Source organism: Plectropomus leopardus, chromosome 17 (assembly GCF_008729295.1).
Source record: "Plectropomus leopardus isolate mb chromosome 17, YSFRI_Pleo_2.0, whole genome shotgun sequence".
Taxonomy (NCBI): domain Eukaryota; kingdom Metazoa; phylum Chordata; class Actinopteri; order Perciformes; family Serranidae; genus Plectropomus; species Plectropomus leopardus.
This window is the reverse complement of record NC_056479.1, coordinates 28,556,223-28,574,060: the sequence shown is the minus strand read 5'-3', so window position 1 is coordinate 28,574,060 and position 17,838 is coordinate 28,556,223. Positions and strand designations below refer to the sequence as shown.

Below are 17,838 nucleotides of genomic sequence, written 5' to 3'. Positions count from 1 at the left end.
AAAGGGGGTCCACTCATTCAGAGGAGACGGAGCCTTTGGAGAGTCTCTGCGGAGGGAGAGGGAGCAGCGACATCTTCCGGAGCATTGCTGGTACTGCAGGTAAAAACACCTCAAAAGAAATGTGATGCATTCAAACTTGTGATTTGAAGATACAAAAAGAGTAACATTTATTTATATCTTAAGCAATTTGCCTTAAAAACATGACTTTGTCTGTCTTGATTTCTTTTTTTTGGTCATGTTGCAGCATTTAGCTCCCAGGGACTGTTTGGCATGTTTTCTGCACTTTCCATTCTTCATTTCTTAAATTCTTTTGGCTGTGTTCATGCATATGGCATACATTTCAGCAAGATTGTTTATTTTTGTTTAATCAGTAAATTTCCAGCTCAGCTCCTACAATAAGTCTAAAATACACTGTGAAAACTAAATAGTTAAATTTAGTCTGCTCCATTGAAACCGATTCAAACTGACATTTTTGACCCCACAGCCATCAAAGCATAAAAACCTGCTTTTATTTATTATATCTGGGTGTCATTCTGGGCTTTTGCATTGGATTTTTTAAAAATTATTTTCCACATGATGAAGTCATTTTTAATCACATTTGGCACATGGGAAAAAAATACATGCTATTTCCACTAGGTGCACTGTCACAATCAGTGTTTCTGCCAATCACTGACACATCCCAGACTGTCATAATAATAAGAGGAAGAATCTACTCTGCATGTAGTATATTGAAGATGCATCTGAGGGAACTTAAACCCAGGAAAATTTACAGTTCTGAAACAAAATTTTTAGATTGGGGATGCCAAATTTTAAATGACTCAGTGTCATTTTAGGGAGCCAGCATGTAAGGGCCACACAGGAAAAAAGCACACACTATGGCTTTTTTTCAATGATTTATAGTAACAGATATGTTTTTAATGACATTGAAAAACACTCCGCTCTCTTTCTCCGCCGTTCTCTCCGCTGGTGTCTCCCAATGTCTGATTGGTCTCATTCTCCGCTGGTGTCTCCACCAGTGTCCGCTCAGCTCTCATTCTCCGCCGTTATCTCTTCCGATGTCTCAGAATGTCCGCTGCGCTCTTATTCTCGTGTCTCCGTCAGTGTCTCCGAGTGTACGCTCCGCTCTCATTCTCCGCCGGTGTAAGCGGCTGCTGTCTCCTCCCTCCCTCCTTCTGCTCCGTGTGTGTGTGATGGGGACATGATGAGAGGACATGATGAGGGGACATGATGAGGGGACATGATGAGAGGACACGCTGGACGCGGTTTGAGTTCAGGTGTAGTGAGTTTCCAGCTCGGTTCTGCTGAAAGAATAAACTGATATCTGATGTTTGATTCCTTCCAACAACAAGCAGAACAACATGTGAATGTGCAGAGATCACAGAGCCGTTATTTAGGGACGGTTCTGTAGCTGCTGCTTCCTGACAGTTTGGGGAACGTTTCTCTCTATAGATCCACTAGAACTCAAACACATTATTATTTTTGGCATTATATTTGTACAATTCAAGTTGACATAAATGTCAGTTTTTTGATGAAAATGCACAAATTAAATTCATCAGTTCTCACCACATCTCAGCCTTTCATACTCTCAGGTAATGAAAAACAAAGAAAAAGAAATAATCAGTTATCGGTATCTTATCGGACACGAGAAGCTAGAAATTATTGGTTTATTGGTGAAATAATCATTATCATGAATCACTGCTTTTTGTGCGCTTTTCTGTTTCGAGCTTTGTTATTCAATGTTTATTTTATATTTTGTTCATTTTTTTCCACCTCTGGCCTGAGGCATATAAATACACGTAATTATTTTATTTTATTGTTTTAATTCGTGTAAAAGATTTTGTTTCAAATAAGCATATTCACCGCGTCCTGCCTTTACGCACAGGAAACTATGCACCAGCCTGATGTTTATTCGTTAATGTGAAATCATTTTATATTTTCTCGTGCTTTAAACAGCATTTTATGTATAAAGGGTGCTATACAAATTAAGATAACATAAGATAAGATCAAACTTTATTGATCTCACACCTGGAAAATTCACTTGTCACAGCAGCTCAAACAGAAATTNTTATAATAAGTTTTTAAATTTTAACACTCACACATAAAGTACTTTAAACAGCATTTTATGTATGAAGGGTGCTATACAAATTAAGATAACATAAGATAAGATAAAACTTTATTGATCCCACACCTGGAAAATTCACTTGTCACAGCAGCTCAAACAGAAATTTAAAAAGTATACAAATATAACAAAATATAAAGTACTCAAGACTATTTACAGTATATACACATTTCAGCGAAGATTTCTACAGTGCGATACACAGTGTGGAATAAATATTACATAGAGATAAAAACAGTGTAAACATATAGTATTGCATGAGGTAGGAACATTATGCATGCATAAACCTAGATCACTGATGTGAAATAGTTATTTTGTGTGATTAATTTGTCATTAAGTGTCAGTGATAAGATCTGCCATGTGAAAGACTCCTCCTACAACATCAGTAGATTGTGTTCTGTGAAGCACTTCAGCCCAAAGACTCGCTCAGTTCCTGTTTTGCAGCACATGCTCTCTGACTCTGCAGTCGGACGGTCTATTTTTGAAAAGCACAAACCCGGGAGGATGTGGTCTCGGTATTGTTTCCCTCCGCTGCTCAGCTGTGGTTGATCTGGGATGATCCAGGACACTGATAACAGCAGCAGATGGGTAAGACTTATGTGTCTTACGTTTTCATTTCTAATCTCTTTTTATGTTTAGCATGTTTACAGTACCTTCAGAGTGTCTGTATTTAATGTCTCATGCCTGTCTGAAGGAGCTTTTTTTATACTTTTACCATTTCCATAAACGATCTCTGTAGTAGGAACAAGCCTCTGTTGCATAACGTCCATCAGATCTAACTGCAAAGTGTTCAAGCTCTGCATGTTTCCTGTTCCTCTTCTTCTAAAAGCTGCTGAGGGCTTTTATCAGTGCACTGAGGATTGCACAGTGTAACATTTATTTAGTATTTATTAGATAATATTTTTTGTATTAAAAGATACAGCAATAATTATAATGCAGCTGTCACCTATCTTGTTTTTCCATCTCTCCTCCACTTTGTGCAATTAAAGCAATTAAATAATCTTCATTTTAGAGCGGGATCAGCAGAGATCGGTGCTGCAGAGATAAGTGTTTTTGCATTGTGGCATTAACTGTCAGGTTTGCATGGAAGTGCAGGACAATATAAACATACAATGGAGCAACACCTGCTTCCTCAGCGGTGACTGAATAGACTTGCAGAAGCTGGATTCGCAGGTGCTGCAGAGCACAGAGCTGCTGCCCTAATGCACAGAAGATATGCGTGTCTTCACGATTTATGCTGCAGGCTTCATTTATTTTAATGTTAGATTGATATGATAATTGTGACTGAATATCATCATTACTTCAGCCTGTTATCAGATTATCACTGCCTTTTATGCAGACCGCTACTTCTCTACAGTGATCCCCAAACTGCAGACACTTCTGCAGGTTCAAATTCAAGAAATCCAAGAGGGGAAGAAATAGACAAAAATATACACTGAGTCAGCTGGAACGCCTGAAAGTTGTTGCAACTGAGGGAAAACTGAGCAAATAGTTAAAAGTCATGAATAAGAAAGATGAACTGGTTTGCAAAAAAAAAAAAGAAACCTGGATCGACACTACCTTTCTTTCTTCAGATCAAATTGGTTTGATTTTTTTTTCTTTTTCAAAAGCATGAAGAAAAGGTTATGAGAAATTTAGCAGGAAATGCCCCACAAACTGCAAGAAATTAGTAGATTTAAAAAGTTTTACTATAATAAAAAAAACTTTTTACTTAAAATTATTTTTGCAAAATCATTATGATTTTTGTTTTTTTAGGTTTTGTCTATTTTATCTTCTTTTATTACTCCCCCTTTTTTTCATGCTAATTTTTGGTAATTTTCTTGCACTTTTTAAAATGAATTTTTTGGGTCATTTCTTCTAAATTTGCTCACTCTCTTCTTTCCATGTTTCACAAATAAATCAAGCTGATTGGCCCAGGTTTCAAAGGGTTAAGATGTAGTTTCTATCCCGTCTTATTAATGCTTCCCGGAAGGCCTTTTCCTGTTTTGTCGGGCTCAGGTGACCCCAGTTTTCCAGTCGCACACGTGATTCAACACTGGTCACAGTGACACATCTGCCACAGCTGGGCACAAACTGCAGCTTCCGTATGCACATCGACATCCTGGAAGCCAAATATACTTAAGAGGAAAATATATTTTCTCATCGAGAGGGAAGTCTCATGGCAGTCTTTTTTTCAATTATGTCTCTTTAAATAGATCACAATAGGCACAGAAACAGACCCCGGCTTGGGAATAGTCTTTATTACCCCAGTGAAATGTTTCCAAAATGTCCATTTCATTGTGTGGTCGGTGTGGTTTTACTTGTTTGTCATCAAATGTCTGTGCATCCTGACCACAGGTGTCATGTGATGGGTACCAAGCAAAGTCCAGAAATGTCTTTTTTCTTTTTTTGTTCATAACTGTTGCACTTTATTGGGTTTTGTTGATTTTACCCTTCAACATCCTCGGTCAGAAAAAATCGACAGAATTTTTTTTTGCATTTTTTAATTTCCCTGGTGTTAAAATAACTTTTTTTTCAACAGACGCCCATACACATACATACCCTTTTTTTTTTTTTTTTTTTTTTTTTAAAAAGGCCTTTAGTAAACAGCTGAGACGGCCCCTAAATAAAACACAAAGAAAAGATCAAAATGACAAAACATGCTATTAAAATGCTTGTAATATGCAGTTTTCCAGCGTGTATCAGTTTGTGACCATTAAATGAGAAGTATTGCCAGTATTAGTACTGTTTCCATGTTTGTATTCGAGATATTTACCACCAGCAGGACTGTAAATGATAAACATAGCCAGATTCTTGTCTTTACCTTGACTGACATTTACACTTTTGATAATAAAACACAGAGACACTTGTCTGTGCTTGTTAATCAAGATTAAATGGGAAGTAGTCCTTTTGTCACATTAATTTCTATCCCACTTTCAGTCATGAAATGTGGTGTCAGCGGCTGATTTTAAGAATGAAGTAGAGAAGCAGGAGAAGTTGTGGTTGCTGCTTTCGACCAGCTCATCTCCGGTCCGCACACGCAGCCTGTGACTCACTGGTTTTAGTAGGAAGTGGCGGGCTGCGTTTTCTGCCCTGACATCTTTGTCGTGGACATTTGTGCTCGCACCCCTGTTTGTGCAGACCTTTTGTGTTTGATTGTCTCTTGGGAGGAACAATAATGATTATGGAGTGCTGGCAGCAGCAATAACAGGAAGTTTGGATGACCAAAGAGACACCATTTATTGGTTCAGTCGAACACAATAATAGGGCGTGATTCTTGCTTTTATTTTGGGACTTCCTGGAGGTTTATCTGCTGTGGATGTTGTGATGTCTCTGCAGAAGATGATGCTGAGGATGGAGCAGAGCTCGTGCACTGAGGATCGGATCCAGCATGTCCTCGAGCGATGCCTCAGTAGCCTGGGTGTCGACACTCCTGACAAACAACTCTGGAACGGTAAGACTCAATTTCATACCTCCGATAACTGTATATGACCTAATATGAGTTCTCAGTTTGCACCAGAGTACACGTGGCAATAAACAGGGTTTATATGGTCGCGAAAAACCTGGAAAAGTCATGAAAAACTAAATATACCCTAAAAGTCATGAAAATCTGTTCACAAACCTGTGTAATCTAATGACAATTTCTTTTTTATGGTTTCTTGCAATGATTAATGGTTTAATTTTGGCCATTTTCAAAGAAAATATACAATGTTTTCTTCAAAAAAAAAAAGAAAGACAGAAAAAATGTTTGCGATGAAAACTGCCTAAAAATATGGAAGAAACAAACACCAAAATGTTTTGTAAAAAAAAAACTAAAAGTTTAAAAAAAACTTTCTTCCCTATAAAACTCACAAAAATGTTTAAAGAGAAAAATCACATTTTTTAATGCACAAATAATTTTAAAGGGGAAAATGGCTAATATTTTTGATAGAAGTAGTTTCCTTTTAAAATTGGTGGTAAAATAAATACAAAATACAGCTAGTTAAAGTTGTACAGCCCTCCCCGAAGCCAAAAAAAACCCCATAACTCCACAGCGCTTAAGAAATAATTAAACATGCCGTCACCTTTTTGCAGTCCCTCACTTAAATCAAAATGTTCAGTTCTGATCCTGTTCTGAATTTATTTATTTTTTGGAATATATTTATAAAAGCTATTATTTTTATTCATGAAAAAGAACTGAGGAGTATCGATGATTGTTTCAGAGCATGTATATTCTTGAAAATTTGCCTCAAAGTCTTGGAAATGTAGTGGTCAATAAAGAATAAAGATGATATCTTAAAACCACGTCCTGACACGCTGCTGTTGAACTGAACTGAAATATTAACTGAGTGACGAAAACACCACGTGAATTTTAAACTCTTAAATTATCAACACATGCAACCGGCAAACCAACTGGGAACATATTGTCCGTCTTATGGCGACAAACGGGAATTGAAAGTGGTGACACTCAGAATGAGGAGTGACTGAAAGTGTCGAACAGGATCAGTGTCACAGAGTCACATTTTGAAATACTTAACCCTTTGAAATCTGAGCAAATGTGCTTGTTTTCTTTCAAAAACATTGGAAGAAGGCAATGAACAACAAAAGAAATAAACCAAAAATTAGTAAAAAAAAAAAAAAAAAAAAGTACAAGAAAAGTAGCTCAAAATTAGTAAAATAAATAAATGAAATAAAAACAGGAAATGACCTGAAAAAAGAGTGTAAAAATCATAATAACTCTAACATAATTTTAAATATGTAACTATGATAATTAGCTATATAGTTAGATATTTTTCCCTAGCTTTTTAAAAAAATATAAATCTACAAATTTCTTGCAATTTGTCGAACTTTTCTTACCAGGTTATTTACTGTCTTTTTTGCCATTAAAGACATTTTTTAAAAAAACACAATTTGCTCAGGGTTAAAAGGTTAAATTACTTGCGAAAGGCGTCTGAAAGCAGCACAAAAATTGTGTGGTCAGTCCAGATGTCAAAGGGTTAAGTGAAACATTCAGTGGTGCAATCATCTTTCGCTCCTCAGCACCCTTTAGAGTATTGACTTTATATTGCGTGTTTACAGCCTGTTATCAGAATGAAACCTGAAAGGAGAAATAAGTGGTGTGTGTTTCTGTCTGCCTGCAGCTGGCCTGTGCATCAACCGCTGGTGTTTGGAGGAACTTGTGAAGAGAGATGCCCACAACTTCCCCATCCTTCTACAGAAAATACTGAGAAAAACAAAGGAGGTCTGCAGCTTAAAAACAACATCATGAGTGTAATATGAAGAATGATGGTGTGTTTTAATTCATGCTTTTATTTTTTTACAGGTGCTAGAGCAGAATCTGTATGATCTGGTGGTGCCGCTCACGCTCCTCTTCTCCTCAACCCTCCTTAGAGTGAGTAGAAGAACCAGCTCGTCTCCTCCAGATTACTCTGTTTCGTAATTAACCCTTAGGGACTGTTTGGTGCATGTTCTTCACTGTTTTGATTATTTTGGCCGTGTTCAGGCATATGTCACTCATTATTGCAAGACTGTGTATTTTTCTTTAATCTTGGAATTTCCAGCTCAGCTCCTTTAATAGGTCTAAAAACATTAAAAACTAAATTGTTCCACTGTTAAGTTAAAAAAATGCACAATTGAAATCAATTCAAACTGCAATTTTGGGTCCCACAGCCATTAAAGCAAAAAAACATGAATTTTATTATTTCTGGGTGTTATTCTGGGCTTTTGACTTGGAATTGAAATGTTTACTATTTTCCATCTGATGATATCATTTTTACCATATTTGGCATATGGAAAAAATAAATGCTATTTCCACAAGGTGCACTGTCATAATCAATTTTGCTGCAAATTATTGACATCATCTAGGCTTTGATCATCGAAATAAAGAAAAAAATCAAAATTGCATGTAGTTTAAGGTAGTGGCATCATGACAAAAACCTAGAATTTAAAGGGTGAATATACTAAAAGTTAATGAATAATTGATATTCATGATTAGGACTGATGTTGATTAAAAAGTTACTCAAATAATGTATATATTAAATAATTAATATTTTTAAAGCTTTATTTTGAAAAGCACACTTTTACAGAGTGGTATTAGTATTTGACACTGCACAAAAAATAATAATGTATAAAAATCAATGTTGTTGCTAATCACTGACATATCACTGACATATATTACTGACAATATTTTTGTGTGTTTTTTCCATCTAAAAACATAGTGGCATCATGCCAAAAACCTGGCATTTAAAGGGTAAAATTTGGGAAAAATGAATTATTATTTGATATTTCTGATTAGGATGTTGGCTAAAAGATTAAGTCAATGAAAGTAGAAAATAATGTAAATGCATAATATTTTTCCAAGCCATTTTGTGCACACAGCGGTTTGAGTGTGTGTAATATTAAAGCAGGCTTTTAGGGTTAACATGGTCATTTGTTTCAGGCTCCTCATGTGGCTCAGGACTGCAGCGTGCTGCAGGAGGCCTACCTGTTGTTCCACAGCTTCCTGGCCTGGCCTGAGCCGTGCAGCTCCGCCAGTAAACGGCTGCTGATGATCATCCAGCAGGAGCTCAGAGCTCCAGGTAACTCTGACTCTGCACTGCAGTGAAACACAACGGGTTAATCTCCCTGTGTTTGGTTGAATTTGTGAAGAGGGCTGTTTTTCTTGCATGTCTCTGCGGTGAACAAAGAATTCAAAAACACAGAAGAGGCGGTGGAGGTGGATGGTGGATGGTGTGACACCTGTGCTCGATGCCTGCGTATCTGCAGAGCACAGTTTGAGACCACGAAACAAAGCAAACCGGTTTTAATTTTGCAAAGTCATCACTCTGTTTCCAGTGGCTTTTAGGCACCAAACGTGGGTGTTTTGTAGCAACTTGTTGCTGTGTTTCATGTCGGGATAGTGAGGAAAAAAGGTAACTTCTGCACACTTACTCTTTGCCATGCAAGTTTATTCAAAACATCATTTCGACCCCATTTGGGTCTTCATCAGGTCAGGTGTTTTTTGATAGCCTTGCACGTATGTGATGTGCGTATAACGACCCTCTTTCAACCTCCTGTCGAAATAGTGACACAGAAGCGGTTGTTTTTCACTGACACACTGCTGTGTCTTGCCCAGTACCTCAAAAGGCGTATTGTTTGTTTTTTTTTAGAGATATCGTTTCTTTTCCTGATGCGCCTCTGAAACTGGATGCCAAAAATGATCTTTTCTTAACCAGAACCAAATTGTTTTTGTGTCTAAACCTAACCGTGTTGACACACAGCACTGCTGAAACATAAAGTTTTTACTGCTGAAATGTAAAATATCTGTGGTGTGCAGAAATGTACAACACCAACATTTTTTCTGTCATTGTGGTTGTTTTTATATACAAAGGTTTTACCAAAAAATGCATGTGCTTTTGAAGTAGAGCACGAGAATGGCTAAATGAGAGTCTGTAAACAGATGTTTTATATAGTCTTGCTGTTGTTAAATGTGCCCCCCCCCCCCCCCCCCCCATTTATTTCAGTTCATCAAAATGTATCTCAGTGACTGAATTCTCTGTTCACATGGAGGCATGTGAGGAAAACAAAAAAGTTCTCTTCCCAAATTCAGTGAAACACGGAGTGAGTAATTGATATACAAATTGTCATTTTGTGGGTGAAGTGTTTCTGTAATGGTTTTTGTTTGGAGTAGGTCACATGACTGGTGCTGCTGACAGGTACTCGAGTTCATCAGACATGGAGCAGGAGTTTTTAGGCGTTCCTCGTGTCTCAGTGTGACTTTTCGGGGTGATGTTTACCCACTGAGATAAACTAAACTGTGTACTTGTGTTGTAGGTATTTCATTTCAGAGGCTGGTTCGGACGGAGCAGGGTGTTTCCCCTAATATTCACTGCTCTAAGACCATGTGAGTTCACTAAAACTTAGATGTTAAAACAAGCTAAACACGTCAAAGACGACACTTTTAATTTGAATTGACACGTGACTTGATTTATAGGATTTTTACATCATTAATCTCAGTGTATCCGATGTTGTGTGTGTGTTTGTTTTATCAGGACGGTGCTGTTAGTGAGCTCAGACGAGGACGTCCCTCCGGAGGTCCAGTCTGTGTCGGAGCAGCTGAGCAGCACCCAGCACTCCAGCACAGACGTCACCATCACCCTCATCCTGCACGCCTTCCAGGCTGCTCTGGGCACCGACCGTGACCTGCAGGCGCTCCACGCCGCCCTGCAGTGGCTGACCGGCGTGTTCTAGACGCACAACTTCTCTTTATTCTTTCCTTCCTAAAACAAACTTTTCTGCTGTTCCTCCAGAGGAAGCGTCCAGAGGAGCTGGAGCAGCTGATGGAGGCGGTGACTGACCGCATGGAGACAGCAGCCTCGACAGCAGATCTCAGCGCGGCGAGACGAGTTTTGCTGCACAGCATGGAGAGGCTCCGAGAGAACGTCGCAGGTCCTGGTCCTGCTGATGGCTGCCCAGATACTGGTGAGACAGATAACACAAAACGCACAAACAAAGTGGAAATAGATAAATGTGTGAAGTGTTGCTCTGATTATTCTGCTTTCTATTGTCCTGTAGTGCCTCCTTAAAGCAGTGATACTCAACTTATGGCCTGTGGGCCAAATCTGGCCCCCGATAGAGTGCCAGGTTTACTTTAAGTATACATAAGGTGCCAGAGTGCATAAAACAGCATCCAAACAGAGCTTGTTTATCAAAAAAAGTGCCCTTGCACCTCCAACAAAGATGCAACCTAAAAACAAAGAAACATCCTAAAATCCTGGAATTATCTTAAAATCCTTGAAATGTTCTAAAATCCTAGAAATGTCCTTAAACCCTAAAAACATTCCTAAAATCCAAGGAATGTCCTCAAATCCTAGAAAAATCCAAAAATCGGGGAAATGTCCTAAAATCCTGGAAACATCCTAAAATCCTAGAAATGTCTTTAAATTCTAGAAATGTCCTAAAATCTTAAAAATGTCCTAAAATACAAGAAATGTCTTATAAGTACAAAAAATTACCAGCTGGACATCATCATTTGAAACAGACAGTTCATGGGAGCGTTTTTGGGTCTGGTGCGGTGCAGTGCAGTGCATTGTGGTAGTTGGAGGTTTTCTACCTCTTGAGCAAAAATGTCCTTTTCTCCGTTTTTTCTCCGACTTCAAAAGTATTTGTGTCTTTCTGCTGCAGAGACAGACTAGTCTTGTTAATAGACCATCTTTCCAGCAGTCAAATACTTCTTTAACCTGAGCGTGACCTCCTCTCATCAGGAGCTGTTGAGACTTTCACGCTGCCGTTCCCCAAATGTCACACGTGCTCCTGGGAAAACGACAATTTTGGTAACTAGTCCAACATAAGACAGCTCTCCAAATGCCTGAACTGGAGGTTTATATATAACCTTTCTTAAATATTTTCTTCTTCAGATGTTCTGAACGATGTTCTCAAGAGTGAGTCCGAACTGGACTCACTGCCAGAATGTTTCCTGAAAAAGGACGAGGACGATAATAACGACACCAGTGTGGACGAGGAAGACGAGGTGGAGGGAAACAAAGTGGACGACGAGTTTCAAAAACCACCGCATCTCCACCACATCCTCCTCCTCGAGAGACTCCGGCTTACTCTCTGTCCTCCAGCTGGTCCGTGGTGTCCACGCCGTCGGCTCATCGGGCGTGGAGAGTGACTTCAGCGAGGACACGGCACACGAGGACACAGAGGAAGGACAGGAAAGCCAACCAAAGCTTCGAAAGAAGCCCAAAAAGAAATCCAGATCCATCTTAGGCGTAGAGCGCTTCTCCATGCTTTTTAAAAATCCCCGCAGCCCGAATAACTGCCGGCGCGCTCAGAGTATGGGCTACCGGAGCGATTTTACCAAAGACTTTCAAAGAACTGGGTCACAGCTCAAACACTCCAGGTCCAGACACGCTCATCCTCTGGATCCGTCCACCGCCGCCCTGGATCCCCTCTCCCCCCGGAAGCACGTGTGCGTCCGCAGGAGGCCAATCCTCAGCTGCGATGAAGGCGATGTGGCACAAGTGCCCACCCTGGTCAAGGTGGTGGTGTTTGGAGGTGACAGAGAGGCGGGCAGGCTGGCCCGGGCGTACAGCGACCTGCAGCAGAAAGAGAGTAAATGCCCCCGACTCACCAAGACCTGCAAACTGCAGTTTTACTTTGTTCCCACCAGAAGGAGAACGTCAGGAAGCACAGGAGGAGGAAACACACCGACTGACTGAGGGGACGACAGGAAGTTCAACCAAAATTGTGGTGAGACGGCTGATTCAGTCTTTTACCTGTACATGTATACAGAGGCCTTCGTTTACCGCCAAAATTAAATTTAATTAAAAATGGGTAAACCTGCTAAAAATAGACTAAAGACTCCTTCCCACTGCCAGTAGAGCAAAGCTGTGTACACGGCTCTGCAGAGGACAAGTGTGCCTTTTGTGTGTGGAGTTTTTTTGGGGTTTTTTTTGGTGTGTCCCTTTGACGTCCCGGACAGACCAAAGAACAGGTAAACAGCAGATGCAGAGGTCTGTGAAAACTTACCAGTGGTTACTTCTCTTTATATATCTCTTACTTATTAAGTCTCTCGTACAAACACGGTGCAGATTAATTTGTATCGGTGTCCTTGCATCTCAACGGTTAGGGAGCTGAAATTAGCACGTTCACCAGGGTGTTGTGTTTCCATAAATGCTTATAACAACTGCTGATAACTTATCAATAAAGCATTAACAAACAATTCATTAAAGTGAGGAATTGTTTTTGTACTTTAAGTACACAAAGGTGCCAGAGTGAATAAAACAGCAACAAAGTAGAGCTATTTTATCAAAAAAAAAGTGCCAGTGGAGGATCCCCCGCACCCCTGACTGAGGTCCTAGAGAAGCCCATAATGATGTCCTAAAATCTTAGAAACCTCCTAAAATTAGAGAAATGTCCTAAAGTCTTAACACCGTCCTAAATTCTCTCATAATCAAGCCATTCATTAAAACCTAATGCATTAACCCTTTCTAAACGGTGCCTCATTAGAAAGTGGAACAGATAATAGTTTACTGTAATATAATGACATGAAATGTTATTTATGTGCATTTTGACTGAGGTGTTAAAAGTTTTTATTCTCTCCGTCTGACAGGAGAGTAACGGCACTGTAGTGGAGGACAGCACCACCGATATCGCCCACATGTTGGGCATGATGGACCCCTGGTACGAGCGTAACGTCCTCAGTCTGCTCAGCCTGTCCTCTGACGTCCTCTGCCAGGTATCTACCACACTGTTTGACCAATAAGAAATGCAGGTAGCTTTTTTTTAGTGAGTACTGGCTGCATTTTCAGCTGCTTTTAGACAGCTTTTAGACTTTGCTGTTTTTCCAGCTGGGATTGTGCCTCCAAAACCAGGTATTTAAAGCCAAAACAGGATTGATTTTTTTACTGACCATAACAAAGTGGTTTTTATACCTAAACATTGGATTTCTTGTGATTCTGTTGATTTAAATGTCGTTACACCTGTAAACCAGTTCATAAAACAATACTTGACATGTGAAAAAATGTCGAGTGTAAAAAAATGCCGGCAGCCTCAACTGTCAAAAACCTTCTGATTTGCTTAAAATTTTGTGAATTGAATTTTACGGTGACACCTTTTTATATAGCTGCACACAGATGAAATCACTGTGTGTGTGTGTGTGTGTGTGTGTGTGTGTGTGTGTGTGTGTGTGTGTGTGTGTGTGTGTGTGTGTGTGTGTGTGTGTTCTCTGTGAAACAGACGGCAGGTAAGGAAGGAGGCTATGAGTCAGTGAGCAGCAGCAGCACGGAGAGTCTCCCCCTGTTGGCAGACTTCGTGCTTTATTACTGTCGACATGCAGACCAGCCTGTTCTGGTGCAGCTCTACCAGGCCGAGGTCAGAGGACCACCACACACACACACACACACACACACACACACACACACACACACACACACACACACACACACACACACAGTCTCTCACTGCAGTAAATACGTAATTATTTCTTTGGTTTCTTGCTCCGCTCAGCTGACCCTGGCTGGAGGAGAGAAGCGAAGGGAAGTTTTATTCACTCTCTGGAGCTCGGCCACACTGCAGGAACCAGAGCCGTTAAGGCCATGGGTGAGTCACACTCTGACAGACACATAGAGACAACCACAACACACACAGACACACACAAACACACACAGACACAGGACCAAAGATATCGCCACGTTTCTGCCACGGTTATCTTTTGTTTGAGACAGCCCAACATCGCACAGTGTATACCAGGCTTAATGCAGTAATACTCAGCTTAAGGACTGCAGGACAAATGTGGCCCCTGATAGCGTGCCAGGTGGCCCCCAACAACACTTTTCTAATTCACACTAAAAAAAAAGCCATTAAAGTACTTTAGTATACATAAGGTGCCAGAGTGCATAAAACAGCATCAACATAGAGTTTGATTATCAAAAAAAGTGCCAGTGGAGGATCCCCCACACCCCCGACAGAGGTCCTAACTAAGCCCCTAATGTCCTAAAATACTAGAAATGTCCTAAAATCCGAGAAAGGTCCAAAAATCTGAGAAATGTCCTTAAGTCCAAGAAATGTCCTAAATCCGAGCAATGTCCTAGAATCTGAGAGAAATGTCCTTAAAATCTGAGAAATGTCCAAAAAAAAATGAGAAACGTCCTAAAATCTAAGAAATGAAATTTAGAAACAAGTGTGTGGCTGTGGCGACTGGCCCCTGGCTTCCTGTCATTTCACAAAAGTGTCCCCTAAGCAAAGCCCGTTAAGTACCCCTGCTTTAACGTGTTATTTTGCAGGTGCTGCCAGCAAGCGGTTTGGAATAGATGAAGAGCGGGAGGCTGTCCCTTTAACACTAAGTGTTGGCTACAACAAGGTATTTTTCCTCCCACAGGTTTCCAGTAACACAGATATATTTAAGTTCACATTCGCAGCTATTTTTATATCTGCTGTCTACACCCAATTACAGGTGGCTGTTAGCGGGAGGAGTCAGTGGATGCAGACTGAGAAAGTTTGCACATCGATAAATCTGTACAAAGCCTGCAGGAACCCTGAGCAGCTCGGTGTGTGGCACTGATAGTGTTGCTCTTTTTATCATGTGCCAGTGATTTCATTTTGTTTGGGTTTTTTTGTCCGCACTGTTTTTTTCTAAACACATCAAATCTCATCTGTCCAGATTCTAGAGTCGAAAGTCTGCAGCTGACGATAACAGAAGTCCTGAAGAGGCAGTGCTCCAAGTCTAAAAAGGGCTACAACCAGGTGAAGGGTTAAAATGAGTAAATAAAACGTAATGTGCACTCCTGCTTATGAAACTCCCCCTCCTCACACTTCCTCTCCCTCCACACGCCCTCTGGCAGCACATCTCTTTATCGCACGTGAAGGTGGACAAGGTGAAGGTGAACGGGGGAAAAGACGGGACGACCTTTGCTGTGTGTCTGGATCAAGATGAGAAGAAGTTCATCCAAAGTGTCACCAGGTACAACAGGTCGAAGGTAGCGGGTAGATTTATTAGTGGAGACATTTGTCGTGATCCTGCTGCATCTTTTGGAGTTGAAGGATGAGTTGATTAAACTCAGCAGCTACTATAAAGATTCCAGCTGGTTCCTGGTGATGCTGCTGCTGATGGCATCGTTCAGTTCCTGCAGGGCATTTTTTGAATTTCCTTCAGAGTCTTGTGTCCAACAATGGCTCCCAACAGCTTGATCCAGGATGTTAGGGGTTAACCATGTCTCTGTGAAGAGCAGTCTCTGATCTCCCGTTACTGAGTGAGCCTCAATCGCATCTCATCCACTTTATTCAATGGTGACCGGAAATTAGTCAGAAGAGGTCTTGGTAGAGGACCAGATCTCGGTCCAAGTCGGGTCAGCCTCGCCCTGATGCCAGCTCTCCTCCTTTTTTCGTCTGGTGCTTTCGGTTTCGTTTCTCCTCTCTGGTCTGACTGGCCCCTCGGTGTATGCCGTTTTTGGGGATCCTCAATCTGCTGCATTCAGTCAAAACCTCACACAACTTTTCCTGATGTTGATAAGTGATTCTCCATCGCTGAAAAGCCGTGCTTCAGCAGAAGGGTCCATGTTGTAGAAAAATAGAAAACTAGAGCAAAATAGAGCAAAAAGTAGCAAGGGTCTAAGGAGCTACAGGCTGCAGCATCTACATGTGCTGCCGTCATCAGATCATCACTGAATGCCAGATCGCTGAACCTTTACTTAAAGGAATACTTCACCCGTTTTTTTATTGAATTTGTAAAGAGAACTTTGCTTTTCTCACCTGCTCCAACAGTGAAAGAAGAATCCGAAATTGGAGAAAATTCATCCAGGCCAAACACATGCATTTTTACTAAAACCGTATGATTTAAAACACTTACGCTTCCAGGTCGCACATGTGGGTAAGCGTGTTTTCAAACATCATTGAGCAGAATTCAATTATATGCGCTTGCTTAGGAAAACCACCCGTCTGTGCATGAGACTGTGTCGTTTTAAAATCCTAATGTTTCAGTGAACATGCATGTGTATCTGGATTATACTGCACAAGTTGTGTGAGAGTTTGTAACAGATTTTTTGTTCAGCAGTGGAAGAGGTACTCTGATGTTTTACTGAAGTAAAAGAAGCAGTACCACTGTTTAGAAATACTCTGTTGTCCTCCATTCTAACCTTTATTTTTTAACGGTACACTATGCAGGATTGTCAGTTACAGTTTACAAACGCTCAGCATTTATTGATGTTTTTTTGCCGCTTTGACTCTCGGATGTGTGCTAGCACCTGTCGCTGCCTTTTTTTAAAGCCTGATCTCACCTGAGCGCTGTGAGGGTTTTAAAAATGCCAAACACAGAAAATACAAAATACATTCTGCAGCGTCTCTGCAGAAAATATACCGCCATGCGCCGAAGCCCGAGTCATGGTCAGATACGCGTCGTTGTTGCTCGACAGAAATGACAGAAAAGTGTCACCTGACATTTTTCTTTCACGTCACACACACACCCGGAGATTTTCCTTATGTTGCCGACAACATCATGTTTTGTCAAACAATGCGATGTGGCTTTTTATATTTTTGGCTCGTAATAAGACGCTTGCATAGCCTGCGCTGCTATTTTTTTTTCCCTCCTCGTACTCAGTGATGCTTCTGTTTCTGCAGGTGTGAGGTGTCTCTGTGCTGTAAACCAGGAAGCAGCTCAGACTGGAGGTCCTACAAACCCTCACCTGGACAAGTCCAACCTCTGCACCCGTCCTACTGCTCCCTGCTCTGCCTCCCCATCACCTCCTTCTCTGCCTCGCACCCCTGACATACTTTTTACTACAAAAAAAGAGGAACTTGTCACCAAAAAACAGTGGTAGAAAAGATCCAGATCCAGGCACTCAAGATGGTTTGAAAAGCATAAAAGACCTTTAATTCAAAGGGCTAAAAAACATTAAAAAGATGTATTTTTAATTGTTTTTTTCATTGTTTTTTGGTTGTAAATTCCTCTTTGTTTTTTGAAGTTTTCCCCTCCATCAGCACCGGTGGTTTGAGGGGCACCACAAGCCTCCTGCTGCGTGTCTTTTACACTTTTTACTTTTTTACTAAACACGGAGGTGATACTTTAAACCAAAACAACACCGGATTCAGAGCAGAGATGATGAGTAGATGAGTGGTTTGTGTCACTTTTATTGACCTACATTTATTTCAGGTTTGTCCTGATGCTGGTATCAAGGTGTGTCACATTATTAGTACAAGAAGGAGCGTCTGACTGGATTGTGTTTTTCCTCGTTACATAATGAACTTTATGCAACTTCAAATATAACATTAATGCCAGTGCTCTGTCT

General features: G+C 40.5%; 1 pseudogene; it reads left to right on the top strand.

The window, feature by feature from the left end:
• The first annotated feature begins 2,612 nt into the window (after nucleotides 1-2,612).
• Nucleotides 2,613-17,539, top strand: LOC121956781 (annotated as a pseudogene).
• Nucleotides 17,540-17,838: the final 299 nt, after the last annotated feature.